Consider the following 10,460-nt stretch of genomic DNA (forward strand, 5'->3'; position numbering starts at 1 on the left):
ACGACTGCACCCAATTCTTACTTACTGCTGGCTTCTCCGAATTACTAATCCCATCTCAGAAACATGAACTGATCCTGCTTCCCCGAGCCCCTGCTCGGACTCCTTTAGCCGAAACCCAAACCTGCCCAGAGATCCTTCCCACATGAGAGACCATCCCATGGTTGGGCATTAACATGTTGTTATGGTATGTACTGATCTACTTGGATTTGTATCAGTCAAACATTTCTTTGATTTGTACTTTTCCCGTATTTGTGTTTATCATTCCTTCTGCTCTGTCTTTTCTTCTTTCATTTCCCCTGTTATTCTACTCTTCTTTTCCTCCACCCATCCACGTGGTATACATTTTGTTCAGTTTTTTTTTTTTTTTGCGTGCTTATTACTGAAATGTCATCTCGCATGGTTGACTTTACAGAGCCTGAAGTCACGGTACTCCATAAGGTTCCCTAAGCATTACAACACTTTAAAACACTGGAAATCTAATTGCTTCTTTCTGCTAAACTATTCCTATCCAGTACTTTAATTCCCATCTTTTCAGTCAAAAAGGAGACATTATTTATCTGATTCACCATCATCTTATACTGGCAATATTTGCTTATGTTTATCTATTTAACAGTTTCTTTTCCATTTTTTTTTTACTTACACTTTAGCTCTCCTAGGTTTTTTTTTTTAATAATTCCTCAAGTATGAACTTGAAGATTCCTTAATAAATCTTTCTTAGTGGCAGTATCGCCCTATTTTACTTCATCTCACATTATATTTATTTTATCCTTATATGTGAGAGACACATTTACTTTGTATAACCCTGCCAGTTGACAGCATTTTTTTCCCCCAACAGTGTCAAAATATATCTTCTCACTTCAGACTTTTGAGAAATCTATGCCAATCTGCACATCCTTTCCTCAGAAATCTTTTTTTCTAGCTGCTTTAAAAATCTTTTCACTTCTGTGCTATGAATTGCCCTACGATGTGTCTGATGCGATCACTTTCTGTTTAACTCGCTAAGAATCTGTATTTGTGGGCTCCTAACTTCTCTAGCTTCTGAAAAATTATCAGTCATGTCCCTTCCCCCTCCCTTAAATCAGTGGTGTTTAGGCAGAATTCTCAGCCCCCACGGAGAGGTACTCAATTTTTTCTGGTTATCTTCAAGTGCACAGGAGGTAGATGTGCTAATAAATGTTTGCTTGTTTCCTCTTGTTTGTCTTGTTTTCTCTTGTTTGTCTGGACGTCTTCCACGACAGATGTCTTAGCTTGGATCTCAGAGAGGTGGAAGGAAACTCACCTCCCCACTAAAACACAGTGTGCATAGGAGGAGCATGGTGACTCCTGTCCTCTCCAGATCATGCTTGTGACGCAGGCAGAAAACAGAATCTCCATCCCAGCCACCCTTTGTTGGATCCCTGTGCATGAAGGACACCGCGAGAAAGAAAGGAAAGAGACTTCTATGTGTCCAGGAGCCGGTCCCCATTCTGATTCACAGCCTTGGAACTTAGGGGAGGCGAGGAGGGGGCCAGAAAAATGGGAAAGGCTGGATACAGAAGCCTGGCTGTTGTTCATTTTCCCGCGGCACAACCTTCCTATTAATACAATTAAGCCTCATTAAGACTCAGAACATTTCTGAGCCACACACTTGTAATTGTGGAGGGAGACGCACAGCTATACTTCAGGGACCGAGATTCCGCCGAGGGTTTTCTCCGCCCGAGCGGGCTGACAACTTTGGAAATTGAGGTCTCGGTTACGGTGTATGTTTGCCAAGAGCTCCTCAAACCTAGAGGGTACAAATATGGCTTCGCGGGTTCACCTGCCAGAAGGACCGACCTAGAACTTGACCACACAGCGGGTGCCAGGTGAGCACAGCCGACCGGTTCCTCCAGTTCGCCCTGCGCCCTGCAGAGTCCCCCTCGGTGGCAGGGACGTCGCTTCCCTCTGCGACCAAGTGAGGGAGCTCCCGAGAGGGCTCCGGGAGCCTGACCGCCCTGACCCGGACCTTTCCCAGGTACGTGCCGGGCCAGAAAGCGGGTGGGGCCGCTTTCCGCGAAGGTGCCTCCAGACGCGTTTGGGTTCGGGGTCTGGTACCACAAGACACTCCGCGGTGGGCCCCCACATCGGGCTCCCGCTTTCTTTTAGCCAGAAAGCAAGCAGGTGTGAGGGTAGTTCGGGTTTCCAGGAACAACTCTTTCGTCGGCCTCCACGCTCACCCGTGTTACGACTCTGTCGGCCCCGTCAGCGTTTACAACATCTGTACCCGCGTCTGGTGCATCTGTGTTCGGCGGCTGGGCCGGCCTTGTCTCGGCCAGTGTGCTGCTAATCCCCAAGTGCATGCGTTTCACTGCGAGCTTATCTTCCCGCCTGCACCCTGCGGCCTCCCTGTCTATCATACGTTCTACCGCAGGTGTATGTCAGCTTCGCCCCTGGGCTTGCGGGGACACCTCTTAACAGCCACCAGGGTGGCCGTTGCAGTGGCTGTTGCCGAAATCCCACTTCTTCGTTGCCGGGTTGCCGGGTCGTGAGGTGGGGGCCCGAGGCAATCCCCTGCAATTGGACCCTAGGGGTCTGGAGCCGAAAGCGCTGATCTCATCTGTCAGTTGAGAACACGAGCCGACAGGGATGCCTCCTTGGCTCAGCGGGTAGGTGTTAGATCCAGAAGGGGCTCCACGCACCCGTCTGAAGGGAAACGGTGTCTGTGAAAATCGTTTCCTTCGACATTTCCCAAAACGAATCTGGGAGGACACCGTCCCTCCCTCCTCTGCCAGGGTTCGGTCGGAAACGAAGAGAAGCGGCTGCTTGGGTGACACAGACACCGGTCCCAACTCTGATTCAGAGTTTGAAATTTGAGGAAGATGAAAAGAAGGCTGCAAACTTGGGAGACTCTGGGTCGAGAGAAGCAAAACCAAACAGTTTTGATGAGGACATGGCGGGGCACTGAGCTGTGCTGAGTGCAGTCACTGTAACAGATTCCAGGGCTTTGACTAAACAGTGAATCTGTTCTGACTCCAGAAGGTTGGCTCAGGTGCTGTTCCTGCCATCAGGCGGGCCGTTTATTTCACGAGGTGCGAGGCAGTCGGGATCCTGTCACGCTTTCTCCGACAACGTGGCGCAGGCCTCGGTCTCCCCACGTGTCTGGGGGGGGGGAGGACGCGGGGGCCCAAAGGCCACGACCGAGGTCCCCGGGTCGTGAGGCCTCCTGGTGCCAAACCCGGACACAAGCCTAAGTTCAGGCAGCTCGTGCTGCCAGACGCCTTCCGGGCCACCGTCGTCCGAGCCCTTAAGGACTGGGAGCGTAGGGAGCGGGGTGAAGGCCTGTGGGCCGCCTTTCCAAGCACACAGGGCCCGTGCAAGCCCCGCGGTTCAGTCAGACCTCCTGGTTTATGTTGTCTGGGGGAAGCTGTCAGCAGTGTTCTAGCCACTTCTGGGTGAAAAGGGAGGTGGGAGAGGTTGGGGGCGAGAGCGTGCATTTTCACCCAGGCGCGAAGGGGGCCGGCGGGCTGGGACTGACAGCAGGCGCCTCAGTTCCCTTGTTAACCAGGGCGGGAGGACAGCCGCGGGACAGCTGACCGCTCAATTCCCTGCAAACACGGATTCCCCCAGGGCTCTTGAGCGAGTGTGACTGGCGCCATCACCCTTCGTGGCTGTGCTTCCTCTTTTCCTACCGAAGCGGCCCCAGCCCACTTGGCTACCCTGCCCACCCCTGGGAGTCCCTACTTCCTAAACCGCCCCTGTCTCAGGACAGCACCCAGTTCCTTGTTAGCTGGCTTCTCCTAACCGCCCCCTCCGGGGCGCCGGTAACACGCCCTGAAGGGACCCAGGCCTCTCCTGGGGTCTCCTCCGTGTCCTCAGCGGGACTCAGACCTCCTGTGCAGACCCCTGCCCCCCTGCCGGGCAGCATTCCAAGGTCCCCCGCCCCCCCACCCCCCTGGGGCCTGCCCAGACTGCATCAGGTCTGATCAGAGCTCGTCCAGCCCACAGACCATGTCTGCACGTCTCTGGCTGATCCGGCTTGAAAAGTTGGGGTCCCATCTCCAAAGGCTACGCCGTCTGATTTGATGTTGAAACTTGGTAAACCCGGTGAAAACTTGCAAGCAGTGAAGTCACAGACTCAGTCTGGGCTTTCAAAGACAACTCTGGAAGTATTCGGGGCTGTGTATCAGAGCTATAAAGATTGGAATCGGGAGGCACACCAGGAAATTGTTATCCTCGTCAGAATGAGATTCGCCGTGGCTGCTGAACCTAACGGGCCCTGGGAAAGATTGACAGGCTGAATGTGGGAGCTAAAAAAGACACTGATGCAACGGGAGGTTTTCAGGCTCTCGTGTGGGGACGTGGGGCGGTGAGCAAGACCCAGATTTCCTGGGGGTGGCTGATGGTGATGTCACGCGAAGAACTGGAAAGCACAGGGGGACGTCCGGTTGGGGGAAATGTTAGTTCCGCTCAGCACACGCTGGGATCGAACGTATCGGGGACACATAAACTCTGGAGCACGTAGTTTGTCTTCGCCGGTGTGGAGCGAGACAACAAAATCCGGATTGCCACTTCAGATTCTGTATTCTGATTCTCAGGATCGCATCCGAAGCCACATAGAACGACCCGGCGGGAGCACTCACGGGGAAAGGAAGAGAGTTCTTCGGACAGAAATCTGCTCTGTCACATACACCGTGACTGTCCTCTGTGCACCAGAGGAGCCCTCTGATGTGCATTTTTCTTCGCAGATCCGCCTGGGCCCACAGCTTTCTTCGAAAGCCTCTTGCCGGATTCAAATTTCTCTGCCCTTGAAGCAAAAACATGGTTTTGAACAATATCCGGGCAACAATTTTTCTCTTTCTCACTGGACCCGGCATCGTGGGGAACATCTCTGTGTTTGTGAAGTACATGTGCGCTTTCTTTTCGGGCACTGCGACGAAATCTGTACACCTTCTTAGCATCCACTTGGCTTTTACAAATACCGTGATACTTTTGTCCAAGGTAACGCTGAAGACAATAGCGATGTTTGGTGTGAGAACCGTCCTGGGCGACGTGGGCTGTAAAGCGTTTGTGTTTCTGGAGAGGGTGGCCCGGGGCCTTTCGATCTCCACCAGCAGCTTCCTCGCCGTGGTCCAGGCCACCACCATCAGCCCCAGAGCCCCCGTGCCTGCCGGCTTCAAGCCAGCATCCGCAAGGCACATCCTTCCCCTCTGCCTCTTCTTCTGGGTCCTCAACTCCTTGGTCAGCATGAACTTACTCTACTACGTCAGAAACACGAGCAGCCTAAACAGGTCACAAGCTAGCCACACAAATAGCTGCTCTTACGTCCTCCCAAGAAGCCAGGTCATGAAGTGGACGTTTCCCATCCTCATGGCCCTGCGGGATTTCTTGTTTCTGAGTCTCATGGGCTGGGCCAGCGCCTATATGGTGCTTCTTCTCCACAAGCACCACAGGCAAGTCCTCTACCTTCAGAAATCCAAGATCCTTCACCAGACCCCCCACCGTGAGAGAAGAGCCGCTCACAGTGTTCTCCTTCTGATGCTTTGTTTTCTTTTATTTTATTGGACAGATTGTCTTCTTTCTCTGGGCTTAAATTTCTCCTTAGAGAATGCTTCTTTCGTATTAAATATTCAAGAGTTTCTAACTCTTGGTTATGCAATTCTCAGCCCGTTTGTGCTGATTCACAGAGATGGACATCAGGGTGGACGTTGGCCCTCTAAATAAAGCTGGAACAACTCTGTTTCTTCACTGATGCCTTCAGTAGGGTCATTTGAAATACCCATTAGTCTTCCTGTGCTGTGTGTAAAAATAAAACGGAACATCACTTCTCGGCCTTTTGGCTAAGATCAAGCGTAAAAATACAACGGACGTGGGGAACTTGAACATATAACAAATATATTAAAGACAATGGAAGTTATTCTCCTACAACAAACTGGGACCTTCGGCCCTGAGCTGACACAGGAGCCCATACAATAGGGACTGAATCATTTTCTCATTTTCCATCTTGTCACCCTCAAGAAGTCATTTAAAGTCTTATGTTGGTAGGGCACCTGCGTGACTCAGTAAGTTAAGCATCTGACTATTCGGCTCGGGTCATGATCTAGCGGGTCATGGGTTCGAGCCCCACGTCGGGCTCTGCGCTGTCAGCACGGAGCCTGTTTGGGATTCTCTCTCTCCCTCTCTCCCTCCCTTGCTCTCTTTCTGTCTCAAAATGAATAAAGAAACATTACCAAAAAATTCTCATGTTTGTCAGATGGCTCTTTCACCACGAACACTCCAGGAGTAAGAAACGAGAAAAGAAAGCAATTTGGCAAACTTAATCAAAATTACCGGGTAATGTACCCTTTGTCCCAATAATTTCTCTTTAGAATCTGATCCTATAAATATAATTGTCTGCGTGAGGATTACACTAAGAAAAGTAGACATCCCAGAGCTGTTTTTAAAAAACAACTTAAATATGCAACCAAAGATTCTATATTTCTAGTTAGTTGAAAGCATTCATACATCCATAAATATCTATCCTTACAAAGGGGTTTTATGAAATTCATGAAAAAGTGAACAAGTGCTAAATGTGCTGATAGAGTTTGACATCCATGGTAGATTTTGATCAATAAAAGAAAAGCAGTTTCAGAGCAATAGCATTCACATGGGAGTAAAATACATTTAATTTGATGTTACACACACAAAGTATCTCTGCAAGAATAAAAAGGAAACTGTAAGAGTGGTTACCTGTTTTGAGAGAAAGCAGGTAAATGGAGCCATAGTATGAAGAGTTTCATTTTATATCTTTCTGTGCTCTCTGATTTGCTACACATGGGAATGTATCTTTGTTCAGGAATAAAGAACCTAAGTTTGAAAACAATTTGCAGTTTTATTCCTAGACATCATTTGTTAGCGTCCTGGTGCCCTCACGACGCAATCTGTCTCTTTATTACCAAAGGGCACAAAGTAATCTGGCTTTCCATTAATTAATGTATTTTAAAAAAATTTTTTAATGTTCATTTCTGAAGGAGAGAGGGACAGAGCGTGAGGGGGGGAGAGGCAGAGAGAGGGAGACACACACACACACACACACACACAGAATCTGAAGCAGGCTCCAGGCTCCGAGCTGTCAGCACAGAGCCCAACGCGGGGCTCGAACCCACGAGCCGTGAGATCATGACCTGAGCCGAAGTAAGACGCTCGACTGACCGAGCCCCCCAGGCGCCCCTGGCATTCCACGAACTCAAATGAAGAACTTAGTTCTCGATTTCTCAAACTGGAATTAAATATACGTATTTGGGTACAATGCGTAGGTCTGGCAATAAGATTTCCGATGAAGCCACTTTGAAAAGTATCTGGTATTTTTTCTTTCTCATATATGTGTGGAGTGCCAAATCCTCGAAATGATATAAACTGGCTCTCACTCCATGTTAAAGACTTCTGTTTCCCATATTTCAACATTGTTTACGTATGCATGTGGTTATTTTATTCCCGTACCAAATAATGGCAATTGCCTATGCCTACTTCTTTGGGGCTTCATTACACCACGTCCACACAGCTTCAATAACTTACTTCTGTTATTACGTTACACTGCAATTTTTTTTTTTTTTTGAGCTTACGTTCCTGACAGTATTGTGAGTGCTGGAAGGCTTCTGCGCGGAGCACTTGCTAAACTTCAATTCTTCCCATATCTGCATAGAACAGAGGAAGCTTAGAGCCTTGACCAGCTCTCCAAGGACAAGCGTGTGGGCCACGATGGATGACACGGGGGTGGCAGTGAGAGACGAGCCGGGGTCCCCGCTCAGAGAGGCGTCTGTGATGCACGGTCTCCTCTGGCGCATTCGGCCTGAGCCCCAGAACCTCTTACGTCCGTTCCCTCCCTGTCTTTCCTTGGATCCCGTCCATTGTGAGTTGGCCACCACTCCCCGCTCCCTCGGCGATCCCCTAGCACTTCCAGTGGCTGGTTTTGTGGACTTAAGCCCCAGGCCAGCCTCTGAGACTGGCCGGACAGGAGCGCTTTGCTCAACTAGCCAGAGCCAGCCAACCCTCGGCCTTCCGGAAGTATGCACTGAACACCAGAGAATGAGTGGGTGAGCCAAAATGGTACGTCCCACAGGACGGGTAAGTGTGTAAGATAAAGTTCTCTTCCACTTGCTCTCTGGGACAAGCATTAAGAGAACGCAGAGGATAAGAATCACTTGTATGAGGTTGAGGGATGAAGGACAAAACCAAGGGGAAACTGGAAAGGAAGGTCGCAGTCAGCAGGCGCCACCACCTCTGGGTGGAAAAACCCATGGCTTCACGGTGCCACGGTCACATCGCACCCGGATGCTATGTTCACTCACAGTGCTACCGTGCAGTGGAGTACCTTAATTTGAGAGGAAAGACTTTTCTTCGGATCGGTTTTCCACAGACGACTGGATCCTCTGAAGCCTAGTGTTTCATCAGAGAGTCCTAAGGTCAGATTTCCTTTCCCATTGATGCATTTTCTTCTTCTCTTCGCTGTAAAGAACCAAAGGCTCTCAATGTAGTCACAGACAGGCCAATGAAGTTTTAGGTGGTAACTTATCAGGGGATGTGGAGGAGATATTGGCGAGTTTGTTTCCTGATGATAGAATAGTTGCCCATAAGACAAATTGGAAGGAGCGGACGGAGAGGAGGCTACGGGCAAGGCCAGACAATAGAGGGGACTTTTGAAGATCTGAGATAAGCCTGCAGATATTTTTACATTATTATTTCCAATCATCGATGTGTTTTTAAATTGCTATAATCAAATGTCTTTAAAAAAAGAAGAAGAAGGGGTGCCTGGGTGGCTTGGTCCGTTAAGCATCCGATAAGCATCCGACTTCGGCTCAGGTCATGATCTCACAGTCCGTGAGTTCGAGCCCCGCGTTGGGCTCTGTGCTGACAGCTCAGAGCCTGGAGCCTGTTTCAGATTCTGTGTCTCCCTCTCTCTGACCCTCCCCCGTTCATGCTCTGTCTCTCTCTTTCTCAAAAATAAATAAACGTTAAAAAAAAATTTTTTTAAAAAGTAAAAGAAGAAGAAGAAGGAGAAGGAGAAGAAGGAGGAGGAGGAGGAGGAAGAAGAAGAAGAAGAATTATTACTTCAGGGGGCTTGGGTGGCTCAGTAGGTTAAGCATCAGACTCTTGATTTCGGCTGAGGGCGTGATCTCACGGTTGGAGAGTTCAAGCCCCAAGTCAGGCTCTGCACTGGCAGCAGAGAGCCTCCAGTCCAGTATTTGCCTTGGGGTTCTCTCCCTCTCTCTCCCCCTCCCATGTTCTCTCTCTCTCAAAAAAAAAAAGTTAAACATAAAAAGATTCTGGAAAAGTCTTGAAGATAATAGTTTTTAAACAGAAGGCAATGTAATTGTAAAAACGAGTTGAAATTTGAGGAGGAAACATTTTCCTAAATGGATACACCTCAAACGTCTATCTAGAACCTATATTCTAGCGTTCTCTAAACATAAAATACTAAAATAATACTAGATTTCCATTGTATTGAGAATCTGGCTTACTCAAGTATGAGCGGTAACACTGTAAAATGAAACAAATTTGGAAACTGGTCCATTTGGAAATTGGTCAATTGCCAAAAAAGATTCATAAGGTTCAAGCCTTGGACCAATCCATTCTCCTAATTATGAATGGGCTAAAAACAAAAGCTCTTCAAGGAATATGGCTAAATATCAAGAGAATATATTAGACAGGGTGAAAATGAAGAATAATATCCGCTCTAAAGAATTAAGGTCACAAATGCAGGAATACTCCCTTAAAGAAGGGGGTAAGTGGCAGAATTTATACAGTAAGGGTAAAGACAACCTTCTCCAGGGGAAGCTCAAGAACAGCAGGCAGATTGCTTTCTTTTCAAGCTTATTTATTTAAGTAATCTCTACACCAACGTGGGGCTTGAACCCACGATCCCAAGGCCTGCAGGCCCCTGCTCTGCCACTGAGCCAACCAGGCACTCTTCCGACTGGCACTGGAAGGGAGCTGGCCCCAAGCTGGAAACGCCAGAAGGAGACTCAAAAAAAATCGTAAATCAAAAGCACGCAACCGACGAAGGTGGGACTTGAACCCACGCGTGCAGAGCACAATGGATTAGCAGTCCATCGCCTTAACCACTCGGCCACTTCGTCCCCACGCGCTGTCGTCTGGGGTGCTTTACCGCAGAGTTGACCCTCGGGAGCTCCCGGCTGTCCTGGACGCAGGGGATCCAGGAGGCGGCTCGGGGACGCCCGGGAGACCAGCTCCGGCTCCCACGCGAATGGACCACGACCGGACTGGGAAAGTCGCGACGCGAAAAGCAGGCTCAGCTCCCCCAGGAGTCGCGACGGGGGCGGAGCCGGGACGCAAGCACCTCGGCCTGGGCCTGGGCTCCCCCCGCGCGGCTGCCTGGCACCTGTCTGCGGTCCCCCCCCCCCCCCCACTGCGGTCCGAGGGCGCCACCCGCCCGAGCCAGCCGCGGGCGGGGGCTCCCAGAGCCGGTCCCCCTGGTGTGGACCTCGGGGAGCCTGGCGAGTCCGGAC

The 10,460-nt window shown here is 49.8% G+C and overlaps 1 non-coding gene and 1 pseudogene across 1 annotated transcript; one reads left to right on the top strand and one right to left on the bottom strand.

The window, feature by feature from the left end:
• The first annotated feature begins 1,832 nt into the window (after window positions 1-1,832).
• On the top strand, window positions 1,833-6,016 carry LOC102968715 (annotated as a pseudogene).
• Window positions 6,017-9,988: 3,972 nt separating this feature from the next.
• TRNAS-GCU lies at window positions 9,989-10,070 on the bottom strand. Its single transcript has one exon. It is a non-coding gene; the product is annotated as a tRNA-Ser (tRNA).
• Window positions 10,071-10,460: the final 390 nt, after the last annotated feature.

This window comes from Panthera tigris, chromosome B2 (assembly GCF_018350195.1).
Source record: "Panthera tigris isolate Pti1 chromosome B2, P.tigris_Pti1_mat1.1, whole genome shotgun sequence".
NCBI classification, from domain to species: domain Eukaryota; kingdom Metazoa; phylum Chordata; class Mammalia; order Carnivora; family Felidae; genus Panthera; species Panthera tigris.